General features: G+C 35.1%; 1 protein-coding gene across 10 annotated transcripts in view; it reads left to right on the top strand.

The window, feature by feature from the left end:
* The window catches only part of Lrrc4c (leucine rich repeat containing 4C), a 1,168,074-nt gene that overhangs the window by 955,791 nt on the left and 192,559 nt on the right, over window positions 1–19,724 (top strand). For all 10 annotated transcript variants that reach the window (XM_058583394.1, XM_058583385.1, XM_058583392.1 and 7 more), the window contains one exon: window positions 15,268–15,364. The gene's annotated coding sequence lies outside the window, so the exon portion shown is untranslated. The remainder of the gene's footprint in view (window positions 1–15,267; window positions 15,365–19,724) is intronic.

Genomic DNA, 19,724 nt, shown 5'->3' with positions numbered 1-19,724 from the left:
GCTGCCATTTTGTTGTATTCAAAGCTACTATAATAGCTTTATAAATGACTTGTCAACCTCCATTCCCCCCTAACCATCCTCTACACAGGAGTTACAGTATTTGTTTAAAAAATGTAAATTACATTTTATCATGTCTTTCCTGAAAACCTTTTAACAATATCCAAAGTCCTTACGACGGCTTGTGAAATGTTTCTGATCTGCCCTCTGATTACCTCTGAACTCACTCTTACTGCTCCAGTTTATAGTGGTTATCCCGTGGTGTTTTAAAAATTGTAAGCATACTCCCACATCAGTGTCTTTGCTCTTCGTTCTCTCTACCTATAATGTTCTTTCAATACCTGTACAGAAGTCTCGCTCTCTTTTTTTCTGGAGGACTTCCCTAACCACTCTCCTCCACTTTCTGCTCCTCTATCAGACTTCGCTTTTCCACAGAACACTCAGCCCTAGCAGATACTAACTTGCACATTTATTTACTTACTCTCTCCATATTAGTGGAAGTAATACCAAATGCTTTAAGAGATAAACCTTGAAATGTTAGCAGCATACTACAGTAGAAGAGTGTTTTCTTATGTAAATAAATTCTGAATGTCAATGGCAGTAGGGATTTGAGTTTGGAGTTCTGCACGATACATATAGGAAGAAATATTGGCCCCTTTAGAGGGTGGGTTTCAAGTTTATCCTACTGTGTTCTTATGGCTAATAAGCAGGAAAGAGAGAAAAGTGGGTATATGCTAAATATTTATGGGACAGTGCTAAAAATAGCACACTTCACTTCTTTTCATAATCCTTCCGCCAAAACTCAGTCCTATGGACTCAGTCCTATGGACACATATCATTGCAGGGAAGACTGAGATGTGTAGTTCAGATCTGTCAAGAAGGAAAAGGAGTGGCTAGAGTGCAGAAAATAGTGGAGCACTTACTGGGCTCTTCCATCTGTAGTACAGTTTTAAAAAGATAAGAAAAGGAAAAAAAAGGTTTAACCATTCAAGTTAAATTTTATTGGTGTAGGAAAAAAAATATGTTATTTTGGTATCCCATGACCTGCAAAAATTCCTGGTGTATATTATTCTCTCTCACACATACACACACACACACACACACACACACACACACACACACGTATATACATATATAAATGCATATTAAAAACCTCATATCTAATGCTTCATATGTGCAGCCACTGGAGCCACTGGTCTATGTGACTGACATAGAATGCCCAACAAAATGGCCCTATGTGGTAGCTACTATTAGTGTCCACATTACAGAAGACTTAAATAGGGCACTAATAGTTTCCACATTTTACAGATGAGATCCATGCATCACAGAAACTAAAAACATTCCTGAGGTCATGAAGCTAGGAAAAGCGACTTGAATCCAGGGTCCTTGGATCAAGAACTCAAGTTCTTACCTGCTTCACATAGAGTCCCTCTTGACATGTTTTGAAAGAGTAACCACACTGCATAATATGTAAAAATATACCTTACTGTCATATATATCTAAAAAAGAAAAATAATAAAGAAAGAATAACCACATAAGGAAGGAGTTTAGATGGGTCTATTCTCTTTGGGATGGGAATCCTCATAAAATTCACTTCTTTTTTTAAAAAAAAAATATTTATTGTTGTATTTGTAGCTGAACACAATAACTTTATTTATATGTGGTGCTGAGAATTGAACCCAGGACCTCGAGCATGCAAGGCGAGCTCTCTACCACTGAACCATAACCCCAGCCCCTCATAAAATTCACTTCTATGTGACAGGTATACAATCAGAAAAAAGGCTGTGATCTTACAAGGATGATAAAATATAATTTTCTTCTCTTGGTAGACATCTGAACTAGGCATAGCCAACAGTTCTAAGGCTTTCTGCTTCTCTATTCTGGCCACATATTAATTTTTCATGCTATTGAAAATTAATACAGGTAGAGTCCATTCATGTTTATTAAAAGTCGGGGTTCTTTAAAAATTTTCTATTGTTTTGGCTCTTCCATTTGGTATGATGCTTAAAATGCCCTTTAATAAGAAAGTTCATCTTCTGTTTTACATGCCAATAAAATAAGGCTTATATGTAGGGTTTATCAACTGAAAGAGAAATGTTAAGCCTAAATCCTAATTCAGAAATATATTTGGGGGATATGCCTTTAAATGTCATCTATAGAAACATACCTCTTTCTCAATATAATACAAACACCTGTGAATTAAACTTTTAGCATAGACACAGGTCACATCCTGATGTCTGTGTATGTGGTATGGTTTCTCTCCTAAGAAAAAACAACTCAGGAAACAAGACAATGATGAAACCAAAAAATGTGTACAACTTTTTGATTTAGGTAGGCCCTGAGTTTTTTGTTTATATATTTTAAATGTAATATCAAGCATATTTTATGACTGAAATATTGGTAGTTCCCTAGTTGTTTTAAGTTCTGAATACATGGGATCTTTGGAGCAACCAGATACTGAAACTAACTCCCAGTGAATATTGATAATGACTAATTAAATTATTTCAGTGACACCAGTTGATTACCAGTGGCCAAATCACTGCAATCCTGTATGTTTGGGTTTTTGAAATATTGGGGATCAAACTAGGGTCTTGTGCATGCTAGGCAGGTGCTCTACCACTGAATTACTCCTCCAGCCCTCTATCACTGAGCTACTCCTCCATGTTTTGAGCTATTGTTCTTGTTTTGTTCTCTCACAATTATGCTAGGAGTTCGGGATGTAGATTAACTGTGGACCTCTGAACTATCTGTCATCAATATTAAGCCTTTTGAATGTTTCATGTCTGAAAACATATTCAATTCTTTCAAAACTGGAGAGGAAAAAATATTTTTTGCTAGCAATTCTAAGGAGCCATTATTAATGAAGACTATGTTGTTAAGTGAAATTAGAGTAATGGAAGGAAGGAAGGAAGGAAGGAAGGAAGGAAGAAAGGGAGGGTGGGAGAGAAAAGAATAAAAAAAATACAGTAAAAGTTTAAGACAGAGTTTTACAATTACATTAGTCTTTTATCATACCTCCCTCTTTACTTATTGGATGATTTGCTTATAAATACATGTATATGCATATGTAAAAATATATGCACACATATATATGTTTATTTGGTGACTTCAGTATTCTACTTAATCCTCTGTTCATTAATGTACTCATAATCACTGAATTCTTGCAAGTAACCACAAAACAGTTATAAGTTAACACCCCTAATGAGATAGACTGTAGATGGCCAAATCAAATGTTAATTACCTTCCTCCCCTACTCACACTTGGTGGTGTATTGCTGCAATATAAACTGCTTTTACGACGTTTTATTATGTCCTCGACTTATTTTCCTAAACTCTAACCTACTGTCCTTATGCATAATGGTGCCCAGTGGTATGCTTTTCTTGTTGTTGTCTTCTGAAACCATTATTAAAAGTTTCACTAAAATGTTTTAACTGCATCCTTGGTAATAAGAAAATGTTCCCAATGGCCACAGCCTTAATATTTAGAAATTGTGTGATAGTCTTACCAAAGACCTTTAAATGCTTGATAGGTGCCCCTCAATATCGAAGGGAACAGGATCCCTGGTGGTTTCCTCTTCGTACGTAGTGAAACACAGCAAGGATAAATACCAGGTTAGGTTTTTACATCTTGAGCCATGGACTCAAGTAATTATATCATCTAAGAAAGTTATCTTTTCTTGGTTTATTTTTTAATTATGCTTACTTACATTCACATATGTATACATAATTAAATAATATTAATGTATTACTTACATTCACATATGTATATATAATTAAATAATATTAATGTATTTATAATGAGGATGATCCATAAAAATTACATTTGCCTACTAGAAATAAGTGAGCCGATGGAGCAAGGATTGCCTTATGATTTATTATACCCATAGGAGAAGCCTACCAAAAATTGCTTTAAAGGTGGGATTTTTTTGGTGACCAAATATTTTCATTTTAATATTCGGCACTCGCTGCATATTTTGATTCATATGAACATTAGCATGGGTCATCAGATCATGTATTCATTTGGTCATCCTTTAATCTATAGATTCATGATCAATGATAAATAATAAATATTAGAATTTATAAATATTTGTGTGATAAACATCATTTCTGCTTTTAAATAAAAGTTTCATACACAGAGAGAAATAGAAATCCATGCTCAGGACATGGTTTGATAATTTATTTAGTGGAGATATACGTACTATATATAATGAGAACAGAGGATGAGGGAGGCTAAATATTTCATATTAGATATACAACAGCAGCCATGAAAACACAATCTATGAAAGACTAGAGAGTGGTTAGGTGGACAGCAGAGAACACTTCTATCTATGAACAATCATGATGGGAGATAATGTGTTCAGGGAACTTGATGTGCCTTACTTTTGTTAGAAAATGAGATAGACAAGATGTCAAGAATGAAGTTTCAGGGAAGGAAGAATCTTTAAAAAGAAATATAAGAGAACACATTTAAATGTTAGTGATGCAATTAAGCAAAACTCCTTGTTGAGAGTTGAGCTGCTTTTCCCAAAAACACATATTGAAGTTCTAACCTCTAGTAGAGGTGAATGTGACCTTATTTGGTGTGTTTTCCATCAGTATAGCAAGTATCTGTGATAATCAACTAATAAGGATAAAATGTTTATTTGGCTTGTAATTTTGGAGGTTTTGGTCCATGATCAGTTGGTCCCTTCACTTGAGGTCTGTGGAGAGGCAGCTTATCCTGGCAGGAACACATGGCAGAGAAAAAGACTCTCACCTCATGGTCAAGGAGCAAATATGAGAAACAGAAGGTCTGGTATCACACAATACTTTTGCTCCCTGGGACCTGAAGACTTGCCACTGGGTCCCACCTCCTAAAAGTTGCACCACCTCCCAAAAGTGTCATGCTTTGGACCAGGCCTTTACCACATGGGACTGTAGATAACAAATGATTAGCATTTGGAAATGAGGTCTTCCCAAATGTGATCTGCAGAAAATGAGATTAGTATTTTGGTGGATCACTAAATCCAATGATTTGAACCTTTATAAGGATAGAGAAATTCCAGAAATTCCAGAGAGCAGAAAAGCACATGGATGTGGAAGCAGAGAGTTGACTCAGGCTGCCACTAGTCAAGGAACACCAGGAGCCACTAAAAGCTGGGAGAGACAGGGGAGGATGTTTTCATAGAAACTTCGGAGGACTTGTGGTCTGGCTGCATCATGATTTGTGATTTCTGATCTCCAGAGAATACATTTATTTTTTTTTTCTTTTATTTTCTCCTCCTTTTTTGGAGAATTAATTTCTGTTGTTTGAAGCCACTCTGTTTACAAACAGCCTTAGGAAAATAACACACTACTAAAGTATATTCAGTTTTTTTTTTTTTTAAAGAAACTGCATAATATGGAGAAGAGTTGTTTGTTTGTTTTTAACAGAAGCTACCTCTCCCATGCTACTTTAGACATTATGACATTTGGGCTAATGCTGATAATCCCAGTGGTATTAGTCAGTTTTTTTTTTTTTTCCAGAATGTGTAGGCACATGTGGATATACACATATATGATTTATTATGGAAATGGATGTATATGATTCTGGAAGGCACAAAGTTTTAAATATGCTATTTGTAAGCTGGAGAACCAGGGAAGCTTGTGATATTATTCAGTCCAAGTCTTAAGAATAATGAAGTGGGAACAGGGAGCAGTATTTTACGTCCCACAATCTGAAGGTTCAAGAGCCTGGAGCTCTGATATCTGAAACTAGAAGAAGAGAGATATCCCAGTTCGAGGAGAGAGAGAGAGAGAGAGAGAGAGAGAGAGAGAGAGACAGAGAGACAGAGAGACAGAGACAGACACAAATACAGACATAGAGATGGATGTACCTCTCCTTTCCCCTTTTCTGCAAGGGATTGGAAGATGCCTGCTCACATTGGCACAGGATTATTTTACTTAGTCTGATGACTCAAATTCCAATCTCTTCCAGAAATACCCTCAGAAACACATTTTGAGGTATGTTTTACCAACTATCTGGGAATCCTTTAAAGTAGTTGATAGGTAACATTGTCCCTCATACCATCTCACACTCTACCACATAAGCAACATAAGCAATTCATATATACTCATAATGCAAATGCAACTGCTCCTTTATTAAATTTGATTGAACCAGCAGACACATTGGATTCTGAGAATGATTTTACTGAGCTAGAAAGTAACTACCAAGAACGTGTGGAAACCTTAAGTGATAATAAACTATCTTCTAGGGCAGTCCATTCTACCCATGGCTAGTCTTGGGGACTGGAAACTTTCTTTTTATTTTTTTCTTTTAAAAACATAGAACTTTAATTGCATCTTCCCTCATTACTCTTTGGTTCTTGTTCTATACCTTAAGGCACACAAAAGAATCTTAATCAAACCTTTCCAGAATAACCTAGAAATCCTGACTCCTTTCTGCCCATTGCTTACCAAGTCTGCCTGCTTTCTGCAGAATCACACCCTCAGATCCTTCCAGCCCAGCTCACGTGGCACAGCTTCTGCTCATGGCCCTGCCCTGTTGCTCTGCTCACCTGGCTTACTTTTACCCTGTTTGCAGGCATCTCAGTTTCAAGTCCCTCTACTTCCAGTCATGGAAGTGTTGGGGAGCTGTTCTCCTGTCACATCACTGCATGACTAGTTTGCCCAAGTGAAACAAGGTTTAATTAAATCTTAATGTTGTGCCCACTCTCTACAGAACTAACAGTTATTTTCACTTCCATGTGCTATTAGCAGAATGCGTAATGAGGGCGTATGGGGTACAGAATCAGCCCCACGTGCAGAGTAGCATTTTGTCACTCTCATTTCTCACTGAGCTTACTTTCCGGCTCAAAATAGAAGCCTCATTCCCACACCCACTCCAGACAAAGAGACTTATATTTATGACAGCATTTGTTCCTGTTGAGATGGGAGAGTGACACCATATCTTTTTAAAGTTATTAAAATATTTAAGTTTTAAAGTTATTTAAAAATATTAAGATGTATTAATATACCTATATATAAAGAAGCCATATTTAGTGCAGAAAGTTTGGGGAACCTCCCTCCCCTGACTTCTCCTGTTATCTGGTTACCTTTTCCACATTCATGAGTTGTCTAAATTGAAATCACTAATCTTCTGAGCACACTAAAACAAATAATTCATAAAATGTTCTGTGTTTAATCTGATATAATTTTGCTCTTAGTTTTAAGTTATGGCCAAAATAATCCTCAAGTTTATTACTATCCAGTAGGGAAAAAAAACCACAAAGTGATAACCTCCAGGTACCCCTGGAATTACTAATTTTTTATCCTGGTTGTAAATTCTCAAGAAATATTGATCCAACAGTAGCTTTTCCAATGATTGACTACTCTTGTCTGCCTTACAAAAATACAACACAACATAAAAATTCATGGGCTGACATACACTCTCAACTTCTCAAATATGAGAAAATTATTGTGTGTATTTATCATACAATATTATTTAGCTCATAATTATATAAATATATTCTCCTGGACAATTCATCTCTTGATGCTTAAATGTTTGATTTGATAACAGTAGTGATATACTCTGTTTATTTTTATTTAAAAAACCAAAGAGCCTTGAAGATATCCTGGACACCAGGCTTCTCATTCCCATGTTAAATAAGAAAATAGTGACTACATAAGAAATTAACTTCACTTTAGATAAAAATACTGTGCACAGAATGTTGAGCTGTCTCTTTTCAAAGCTGTACAGGCCATGGAAATGTAAAATATCACGTTTGGATGTAAATGTTCTCATTTTAGTTCATCCTGTACAAACTAAATTCTTTGAAAAAGTATGTAAAAAAAAGTTCATCTTGAGAAGTATCTGTCTATAAACCAAGTCAGCTTCAGTGCTACATACTCATTAACATGTGTAAAGACCATGACATCATTTTTACATAATGATTGACCCCATTCTTTTTACAAAAATAAGAAAAAGGATTATTGTACACATCCACAATTGAAATTCAGAAAAAAAGAACGAAATGAAAAGTTTAATTTTTTTTTTCCTAAAAGTTGTGAAGCTTTCATAGTTAAATGGAAAAATAATGGAAGTGATTATTTGCTTTATCTTTATTTTTGTCAAAAACACAGAGCTGATGCAGATTGGAGTGAAGTCAGTTTGTTTTCTTGTTGCTCTTCAGATATTTGTTTTTGCTAAGTATATTAAACATCTGCAAAATGTATAAGCAGAAGATGACTTAAAGAGAGTCATCTCTAAGACCTGCACCAGTGCATGGCTAATTCATAGTAAATGTTTATTGAATATGTGACAGACTGACAGATGGACTGACTAAATCAGTGACCACAAAGAGCCTATGATTATGGTGAATCTTCATAGCTTTTGTTGCATATTAACACAAAAGACTCTTCTTGGTCTTTCATTTTCTTGAAAGGAACAGCAAGGTTTCAATATTTTCAAAATAAATCTGAAACTTCTCATTTGGATCTGCTTATTTCTTCATGAAAAGTGACCCCCCTATTTGAGGAGGGCATCTCACATGATCTAAAGGGTACGTGTGCATCTGTAGGTAGTTTCTGCTAAAAGCCCTGTTGAAATCAGCAGCTTTCTGGATGGCCCTATGGAAGTCAACAGAAGGTTCATGTTTCGTTTCTTCCTGTCATTTCTAAAGATGTCCCTTAGCAACAACAGAGAACATCAGCCCTCAATCACATCTCTTCTACTCACCACGCTCAGCATTAAGATTTCCCAGAAGTTGCTCTTAACTATGAGTTTTTTTCTTGATATATTTTTCACTTCTAATCCACAATAAATCCTATTTGGATTTCTTCCAAAATATATCTCAAAATCCAGCTAAGTTTCTCAGGGTCAATTTCTATCAGGATGGTATGAATCTTTCTCACTGGTGCCTGAACTTCTGCAATGTTCCTAAACTTCCCTCTCTGCCCTTAATATTACTATTATCATCTATTTTCTAAACATTGGTTATTATCATCTTTAGAAATTTCAGAACAACTCAGTGACAGTCTTTGCATGCATCTTGGAGGATTCCTATAATGAAGACAATGAAATTCAGCAATATCATCCTGGAGCCGCAAGGCCCCTCATTATTTGTTTCTTGTCTACATCTCTAGTTTCAATTTCTAGCAGTATCTTCCTTCCCACACTCCAAATGTAATGGTTTCCTGCTGCTCCTTGGATATGCAAAACATTGTAAAGTTGTAGAAGCTGCTTTTTGGTCTTGCACAACATGTAGGATAATGGACTTCTGTTTTGTTTTGTTTGTTTGGTTTTGTATTTTTATTAATTTTTTATGATTTATATATGACAGTGGAATGCATTACAATTTATATTACACATATACAGCACAATTTTTCATATATCTCTGGTTGTATACGAAGTATACTCACATCAATTCGTGTCTTCATACATGTATTTTGGATAATGATGTCCATTACATTCCACCATCTTTTCTAACCCCATGCCCCCTCCTTTCCCCTCCCATCCCTCTGCCCTATCTAGAGTTCAATTATTCCTCCTCTGCTCCCCCTTCCTATCCCACTATGAATCAGCTTCCTTTTATCAAAGAAAACATTCGGCATATGGTTTTTTGGGGATCGGCTAATTTCACTTAGCATTATCTTGTCCAACTCCATCCATTTACCTGCAAATGCCATGATTTTATTCTATTTTATTGCTGAGTAATATTCCATTGTGTATAAATGCTACATTTTTTAAATCTATTCATCTACTGAAGGATATTGTGAATAATTTCCAAAGAAGACTGGCCTAGGTGAGGGATAGCTTTATTTGAGCACCATTTTATAGTACAGGAATACCACTGACCTCATTTTGCCAAACACAGAGACATTTATTAGACAGACATTCTTACAATACTGAATTAAAAAAAAAATTCTGCAATGTGTTCTGAAAGTGCAACAAAGTTCCACTTTTTGTTCTTTTTGGTTCTTGGAATGCTATCTTTCAGTACCCAGCAAGCACTCCAGAGGCAGGATTCATTTAGATCATTATATGTCCTTCCCACCTATGGCAGGACATAGAACGAGTCAAGGCCTCAGGTATCATGCAAAACTTAGTAATACACACTTCTGACCTTACTAGTCCCCTAAATTGTATCATTGTAAGTGTGCAGAATGTCTCAAAGATGTGCAAGTCAACACACAGATGTTAAATACTATTAATTTTTGAAAAGAAGGCTTACTTCAATTTTTCAAAGTGCAATTAGTACCACATTTATTTGATTAAAAATAAAAGTTTCTGACATTAACTATGGTCATTAGCTGACTGGTATTGGTCAAAGATGAGACAAAAAAATTTGGTTACTATTTCTGGAATGTGATTTTTCTTACATAATCCCAGCAGGTGATTTAATAAGTGCTTCATATAATCTTCAAATTGAGACAAATGGCCCCTTTTCCTGATGTCAAAGCTTAAGCTGGAATTTATACAATATCTATTACACTGAAGTAGTTTCAACTAAATTGAAAACATTTTATTTGCACCAAGTCTGGCTGTGACTAAAGCTCTTCACGTGTCTAGATTTTTTTCATTTTTCAGGCCTAAGCTCAAATTTCACCCTTTCAAAGAGGCCTCCTTTGGGGCATCCCAAACTATCCATGGAGTAGGAAAGGAGTTGATTAATAATGGTAACCATGACCACAATGCTTATGAGCATAAAATGTGTGCAATGGCGGGCTTATTGCTCTACATAAATTAATTAGTTTCATCATCAAAACATGTCTACAAAGTGAAATATTTATCTTCATTTTACGGATTACAAAATATAGGCATACGATCTTGTCAACACGACAAAATAAGGCGTGATGGTTGAGATGTGAATCGATAGTCCCAGTCCAAAGCTCTTCACAGTTAAGTGACCCAGTTGGATCCCATCTGAATTAGTATTGCACTGCCCTGTTTACTTATTGATAATTCTTACTATAAGCTACAAATATTTTTACTTAACTGTTTCTCACACTTCACGAGACTTTCTTGTCTTATTCAACACTTTATCACAGGGTCTAATTCTGTTCTTGCACAGATTTGGTGCTTATTTTACACCTTTTGGAAAAATGAGTGGGGGTGAGAGAACTCTGACACAGCATTGGTAATTCTAGACTTTTATGACCCTTTTTTCTCCACCATCAAGAAGACAAAAAAGAAAACTGAAAATTTCTAAGTTTCTTAACTTTCTTCACTATGTGTGTTTTGCATCTAGTATCATAGTAATTCAAGCACATATAGAGTGAGCCCTGCTTGCCATTCTTTAATTCGCTGCACTATTTGCATGGGCTTTACCTCTTAAATCAAGTCTATTAAAACCCATCAGAACCTCTGCAACTGCATAATTTTAAGGACAATGTCCAAAGTCCTTAGCTTGCTAGTTTGGATTGTTCATAATTTCTTTCCTGAGTAATCAGGCATGTCAATTTGTTATATCCTCATCATGTATTGTTCATCTATGTACACATACACACATGCATACACACAGGATGCACACACCCTTGCTATTTCTAGCACTATAAATTATGAATTTCTCATTCATTGTGGTGAAGGTATCAAGCAATCTTACAGAGTCTTTCCTCAAGGTGAGATTTTCTGCTCTTCCTTATTTGACTAATGCTTACTTGTCTTTTAAGTCTCAAGTCTTCAGAAATTTGCTTTTTTATTTTCCTCCAACATTATTCAGAGAACACTCCATGTGAAGATTCTTTCATTACCAACCATGTCTCATTACTCTATGCCTGCTTATGTACATAAGTACAATCATACAATAGAAAATGAGTTCCTTGAAGTAGGATCTGTGTTGCTTTAGCACAGTTCTCTGCATAGGGTAGGGGCTCTACGAATGTTTGATGAGTAAAACTCATGGTAAAGAAAAGAAGTAAGTTCTGATCCGAAAGCATTCGCAGAACAGACAAAGTTCTATGGCAGTCTACCCTTGCAGGGAGAACAGGATGCGTGTGCGCAGCTGCTGAAAGTATTTGCATGTTTAGTGGACAGGCCCAGCTTCATTCCCTGGTGAGGTCAATATGGTGCCTTTCATCAGCCTGAAAAATCCTTTGGAACTGAAAATACATCAAGTCTGCCGACTGTTTATGAGACTAAGTAGGTGAGTCAATAGACTCTCTTCCAATTTGGCAAGAATACACAGCATCCTAAACAACTAAACTTCCATAATTCACACTGAGCTTCTCATTAATTTAAATGTTAATGTAAATTTAAAACATGTCATATTGATTTGGAACTATTTTTATATGAATATTGAGTAACCAAATTCTCTAAAAGCAGAATCCAAAATGGACATCCTTTTGCAAGTTGTTACAACTAAGAAAAAAAGTGAGGCTTTCCTTTTTATTTTCTTTTTTTGTCATGCAAAATCACTTGTTTCAGTTAAAATGTCTAGGTATGAGAAGAGTGCAATTACCTTGGACAGTCTGAGCCAAAAGATCAATTTTTTAATCTATTCTTTCAGGGTATTGAACATTTAATTTCACATGTGTAGAGAGATTAGTGTCTTTTCCATTTTGCTATGAGAAAAGTAAAGTCACTATGACAATGCTAGTTTACTGAGTTCCTTTTGTTAGTAGTTTAGCCATAATTTTTTTTTTATATTTATATTTTTAAATATAATAATTATGTCTATATTTTATTTATAAACTAGTTTATAAATTTTGTGTCTTATTCTAAAATTTTTATTAAATTTACAAAGAATATTCCACTACTTAAGTCCACATGAAAGAAATCGTGATGATGATAGCAATACCTGGACATTTTTGTATGTTTACTCTGGGTCAGACATTGATGCAAAATTCATTATAAGACTTTGTAATTTAATCTCCAAAGTAACATGCAGAGGGAAGAGCTCTCATTGTCCTATGTTATAAATAAGGATATTGATCAATGGAGATATTAAGCCAGTTTACAAAAGTTCCACATCCAGGTAGTGATGCTGGCCTGGGTTATTCTGATTTTGAGATCTTTTGGGTAGCCAAAATGATGTCTGGGGTATTAAACAGGGCATATTGTTTGACACAAGAACACCTGGAGTCAGGAATTTCATGATTAAGAGATGCGTATAAACATACAGGTGAGGACCAAATGCTACTACCGAGAAGCAGAATGGGTGGGTGATTCGGAAACTGAGTTCTTAGATTGTCAACATCTTGTATCTGACTCCTTTACTTGCACATTGTAGAGTTTGTGTTAGCTGATAAGTGAGGCGTTGTCCAAGCCACATTTTCTGAATTTGTACAATGATAATATTCACTCTGTTCTGGTCAGCAAATACTCCGCACAGTTCTTCTCTGAGCAGCCACCCATTACATGCTTCTTCATATCTGAGGCCTGTGCCCCAGCAGGTAGCCCTACTAGCTAGCTCAGTTCTCTGAATCATATTACAGGCAAAGTGGACATCCTGCTGTCAACACCTTTGCAATAAGCTAAATTACAGGTAGGAAAAGCAGAATGAAACATGGAAGAAACATCATTTGTTGACCCTAAAATGGAAATGAAGTATAAAAATCAGAGCCTTGAGAGCAATGATACAAGACTATCAAATATGTTAAAAACTGAATATTGAATGATATATTCAAAGGCACAAGTAACATAGGTCTAAAAGAACCACCTGAAATTGAAGACACACTGATCCATGTGTAGCCATCAAGCTGTGTCTAGCCAGAATGCAGAAAATAGTATGTAGTAAGGAGGATGGGCTCTGAAATCCACATACCTGTCAACTCTGCCGCTTTCTGGGTAACTGACTTAAAAAGTTCATGCCTCAATTTCTTCATCTACAAAATGGGAAACATATTTTAAAATTTTCATTGAGTAGTTATGAGGCTTAGTTTTTTTTAAAAAAAATTATAGAGAGTTTAGCCCAGAGTCAGAAGTATAATACAGATTTAAATTAGTCTTCTTTACTCAAATGACATCAACAAACAAATCTGATGTGTCAGTTTTTAAATCATCATCCCTGAGATTAGTTAATGGTTTCAACTATCACTTAGTTCTCAATTTCAGAAACTGTTGATTTTATGAGACAGTGACACATGAAACATCAACTAGACACAAATATTTTTTTTCCAGAAATGTGTTTTGCCTTGGAAGATAATGTGAGGAAAAAAACAATCATTATATCATGCTAAATTCTATAAGGTATTTTGCAAGTTGCCTGTGGTCTTTCCTGTACCTCCAGAATTCCAACTTCTTCCCTTCAACAGCAGGATTGCTGAAGGTTAGACAGGTGAACCACTAGTTATCATACCCTAAAGGATTAATTTATTTTCTTAAATGTCAAATGTTACTATGTCCCATCAGGTGGATCATCGATTTTTCCAATCAATAGGTTATCCTCAAACTAATTGATTCTAATCACTTTACTATCATTTATATACAAGTAACTAATCGCTCAACAGAGAGAAAAGCTAGTAACTGAGTTCATATAAGTTTATAAAAATTCACTTTTGATCTAAATATGTGGGCTTTGTTTCCACAAATTGTTCTTGATCATTTTATCCTCATTGAACCCTGCTCTTAGAAGGAAAATTAGCATAAAACTTGAGTGAAGGAAGGGCCCTAGTGAAAACATGGTACAAAGTCCTTCATTTTACATGTAGAAAGGATTAAGACTCAGCAAGATTTGGATACTTGCCAAAAATTGCCTAGCAAATTGTGGTAGGTTTATGAATTTAATTGAGTTCTAATTCCAAATATAATGCCTATATTTGCCTATATTATCTGTAGCTTTATCAATCTGAGAATCTATAATTACACTGCATATTTTCTAGTTTTTTTTTTTTTAAGTCTAGCTATTATAGTTGAAATAAACTGATAATTATCTCCGCTGTTTGGAGCTCATGGCCAATTGGTTGAGGTAAAAGCAAGAATTTTCTCAAACATACATATATATGAAGCTATTTATGGATGAAATATTTCCCAATAAAATTCATATCATACATTTCAATAACCAACTGCAATGAACATTGACAAAAAAAATGAAAGACTAACAAATCTAAAAATAGATAAGCTAAAGAAATACAAATATAAATATGTATTAAATGTTTATGGATAAATATATATAGCTTCTGTCTAACTTATCTCTATACTTGTTATTAACATACAAACACATACACACACATGCATATGCACATGAAATATAAATATTCCATTATTCAAGTTACAAAATTCTACTGGGGAGTGTAGCAGGCAGAAATATCTAAGCCTAAATTTGTTCTCATTTGTATAGTATGATTTAAAAATGTTTGTGTTATCTTCCTCCAGGTGTAAAGAACCATCATCTGCAGAAACTCAGAGCATTTATTTAACTTCCTTGGATTTTCTCAGGAAGACAAGGACCTGTTGGATACATTTTCATAAGGTAAATTCCAAGCACCACTAATTTGTTTTCTAGGGGCTTCCATTATAATTGTTCAAGTTAAGAACAACACGAGTTTCAGTAATCCAAAAGAATAGACAAATGGAGAGTCAGCTAGCACTTTTCTTAATGATTTTTGGAAAAGTCATTTCAGTATGTAGCAAAAAATAAGCTTTCTAATGTTCAATCCCAGAATTAGGAAGATTTACTCACAGAAGCAAAAGAAATGCTGAGCCACTGTGGGCTCTCCCAAGGAGAAGATCTCCCAACCTCCTCTATGGAGCAGTAAATCTTCCTGTGAGCAGCAAATACAAAGATGAGGGGGAAGAGGATGGGGTCAACTTTAATTGTAAAATCTTGCCTTGGAGAAGCAAGAGAAAAGGGAGGAAAGAAAGCAAAAGAGACCAGGGCAGATACTATAATGGAGTTATCTGCTCATGGTAAAATAAAAAAAAAAAATATGGAAGATGGTTATTGTTCCCTGTTACCACTGAAGAAACATGCCAAGAGGAAGGGCAGTTGACTGGTTGCACCAAGATTTTTAGATCCTACCTGCCAACTCAAGAGAATTTCGCTGGGAGGATAGAGGCATCTGTAGTACTGAGGTTTCCCCTCCTTTAGGAAGTGCACACCTGTAATTTGAGCAGCTCTTAAGGCTGAGCCAAGAGAATAACAAGTTCAAAGCCAGCCTTAGCAAGGCTCTAAGCAACATAGTGAGACCCTATCTCAAAATTAAAAAAATAAAATAAAAAGGGTTGGGGATGTGGCTCAGCAGTTAAACACCCTTGGGAGCTTGAATTCCTGGTACCAAAAAAAAAAAAAAAACAACAACAACAAAAAAAAACTGAGCAATATTCCAACAAGAATTTTTGTCAACTAAAGATCAGAAGTCACATATTTTCAGGGTGCCATGAGTATGTTCTTTGTGTTATCATCAAGTTGATTGAGTACCATTTGTAATCGTAACTGTTTTTTTAAAAAACAAAAGTCCAATGTATATATAATTTTTAATTGGGAGTACAATTAAAATATTCTTTAAAGAGTATGTGGAAGTTTAGGTAGAATATGAACTCACTATGTCCTCAGTGTACTGGACATTATGGGAATCTGGAGCCCTAATGTAATTAATTTATGCACTTGGATTTATTTGTGAGTAAAAACAAACCAAGGAAAAATAATATATTGAGAGTACAGAACTCAAATCATAAACCCGTAGAAAAGAAAAAATAATAACTTGGTAAAGGACTATGAATCAAGTCAAGTATAAAAGAAGGTATAAGGACCTACTGAATGTTCTCAACTGGATAGTGCCTGTACAATGTATTAACCCTATTTACTTCTTATTTGTGTTTTTTCATCTGAGCAAGAAAATTTTTAATTTATGTAGGTTGTTTGATTTTGTAAAAATTTGATGATTTGTCCTCTTGGCTAGATTAAAATAGCAAAGGACAAAATCTAACAGATCAAATCCTTTAAGCTTTTACTATGAAAGGTCACTCATCTGTATTTACTACTCCATTGTAGGCACAAAGCATGGGGAATAATTAATTGTCCAAAATCAGAGAGAACTAGTCTCAGAGATAGAATCTGCATTAGTATAATTTTTGATTTACCACTTGGTGGCATAGATGGTGTATGAGATAAAAAACTTGAGTAATCTCCAAAAAGTAATGGATACAGTGACATTTGCAAAGTTGATTAACAGCAAAGGTCTTTTGCGTATATCTTTCAAGAATATCAAAGGCCTACTAGATTGACTAACCTTTTCAATTTGACACTCAAAACTTAAACTCCTGTATGCTAATATGAAGCTGAAATGTATGATTAACTCTATAAAAATCCTGACCCGACCTTATGTTCATTCTTAAAGGAAGGGAAAATTCCTGGTGAGAAGGCCTTTGCTATTGTAGAGAATAGAGACTGCTGATACTTAAAAGAGGAGCCTAGTTTCTCTCATCTGGCCCATTCAAGTATGGAATGGGAATAGTTTTGACTTAGAATATGCTGCTAGCTATATTTACCAAGAAGGAGCATAATTTTGTAATTTGGGTAATAAGTGACTAAAAGCATGCTTGAACTAATGAATCCATGAAAGAGGATAAGTTAATATGATTGTTAAGAAGGTGAGGTCAGGAAGGACATGTAGAGTGGACCAAAGATCTATCAGTGTCCAGATGGAAGATATAGAAGGGTTTTCAAGAGAGGAAGCATTAATACCAATTAATACCAATAAATACACACAAAAGAACTGGCCAGAATGTTTACTATTATCTGTAAGGTATGAATTGGGGAGGGGGGAAGGGGAGCAATTCTGTTACCAGTTCTAGATTTCAGAGGCACAGCTTCCTTCTGCTAGGATGCCAATCAGAGATACCCATAGCTCTAATTGGTATTTGGGAAATTGCAACCCATTAAGTAAAGAGAAATTTCCTACTCCTAGAAAATAAACAATATTACACTGAAAGAAAGATAAGGAATAGCAAAGAAATGGAAAGTGCAATCATACCTAAGAGTCGTTCATAAAACAAAGACTTATAAAGAGGGATAAAGCAGCCCAGGCCTATTAGGAGTTCTGGTTCCAGAAAGAATAAAATTCTTCATTCAGGACCCTAATTTTAAGAATTTAGGATCTCTCTAAATTGAATACAAACAAATACATATTGATTTGGATGTTTAGTAAATATTAGTTGAATGAATGATTGAATTGGTTAGATTAATTACATCTCTCTAGCACTATTTTTTAAAATATACATATTTGCCTACCTAATTTGAAATGAACCAGTTTTCTTCCCTGATGTTTTGAAAACCTATATATCATCATTCCTTCAACATATTAAAAAACCAAAGAAATAATTTAAAAGCCCTGATACTTGAAGGGAAACCTATACCTATCTGCACTAGGTCTACCCTAAAACATTACACTCAGAAACTCAAGGTTATCTAGTTTCCAGGCACCAATAAAAATCACAGCATAATGAAATCATATCATAATGGGAACACTCTAACTTTAATTTGCCTTGAGATTTATGAAGTTTCAAGTTATATTGGGAATCAGTTAAATAAATGCATATCATGTTCTATAGGAATGTCTAGATATTTAAAGAAAATTGCCAAGAATCTTTTGCAAAAATTTATTGAAACCATGAGGAAATCAGAAAATGCAACCATTATTTAATTAACTGTCATCTGTCTTCCTCTTATGGGATGTATAAGCACTGGCATGCAGATTTTTTGACCCATTTGTAGTTGTTACTCTAGTAGGAATTGGTCCTGTCAGCACTGAAGTTTATTCTGCCTTCTCCGTGCTAATGGAAATACTGAGAATTATTGTGCTCTGAGTGGTTGTTAAATGGACAGGGCAACAGATTGGAACGTGTAAAGTTCTAAATAGCCTTGTCAGGTTCCTGGTTTATATACAAAAAGTAGACATCTACATGGGTAAGTTGCAGTAGTTGTTACTTTATGATTGACATTTTCATTTAGAAACAAATAGAGCTTCACTTATTTCTGGAAACATAACTATAAATTAGATCCCCGGTGTCTAAAATGAGATACATAATTTCCAGTGAAGCAATATTATTGCCCCAATCTAAAGAGAACTAAAAGGATATTTGCCATTATCACATCCATGGGAATTTTTTGGATAAAAAATATATAGCTTTTTCCAGTTTGGGTTGTCTCTGCAATGTGGCTGTATTGGTAGTGACTGAAATAGTTATTAGATCTGATTCATAGAGTTCTTGGTAATAGAACAAACATGCCCACACTCCCATGACTCAGGCCCTGGTTAACAAATCTTTCACCATAAATCTAATATAGCCCTACTCAGGGAGGTTTCAAGCCCTGTGGGATGCCTCCTCCTTGCTCTTTAAATTAAAAACTGAATTAAAACACGCAATAGTGTCAAGAGCAGAGTGAGAGAGCACTTTCATAAACGGCTATTGAGAGTGTAATTTGATATAACCCTTCTGGAAACCAATATGGCATACATATCAAAAGGTTCCTGCCCTTGACCTAATATTTTCTTTTCAAAGATTTATCTTAAAGATACCAGTGGAAAGTCTGGGCTGTATCTCAGTGGTAGAGTACATGCATAGCATGTATGAGGGCTTGGGTTCAAACCCTACCCACACAAAACCAGTGGATAAATGAATGAAGATAAATGTATATGTATGATCATTGGAGCATTTAAAAATGTTGCAATATATTGGGATGAACCACAATACCTAAAAATAAAGAACATTTTATTTGGACTTTAAAAATATAATTGGACTTTTAAAATCATGTTCCATTCTGTGGATACAATAAACCACTAGATAATCATTCATAATTACGCTCTGCTCTTTATGTATAGACAGGGGAC

The sequence above is a fragment of the Marmota monax genome, unplaced genomic scaffold (genome assembly GCF_021218885.2).
Source record: "Marmota monax isolate L192 unplaced genomic scaffold, Marmota_monax_Labrador192_F-V1.1 WCK01_AAM20220418_F8-fsc00047, whole genome shotgun sequence".
In the NCBI taxonomy this organism is placed as follows: domain Eukaryota; kingdom Metazoa; phylum Chordata; class Mammalia; order Rodentia; family Sciuridae; genus Marmota; species Marmota monax.
Note: the sequence above shows the minus strand (reverse complement) of the source record. Positions and strands in the feature narration are given on the sequence as shown.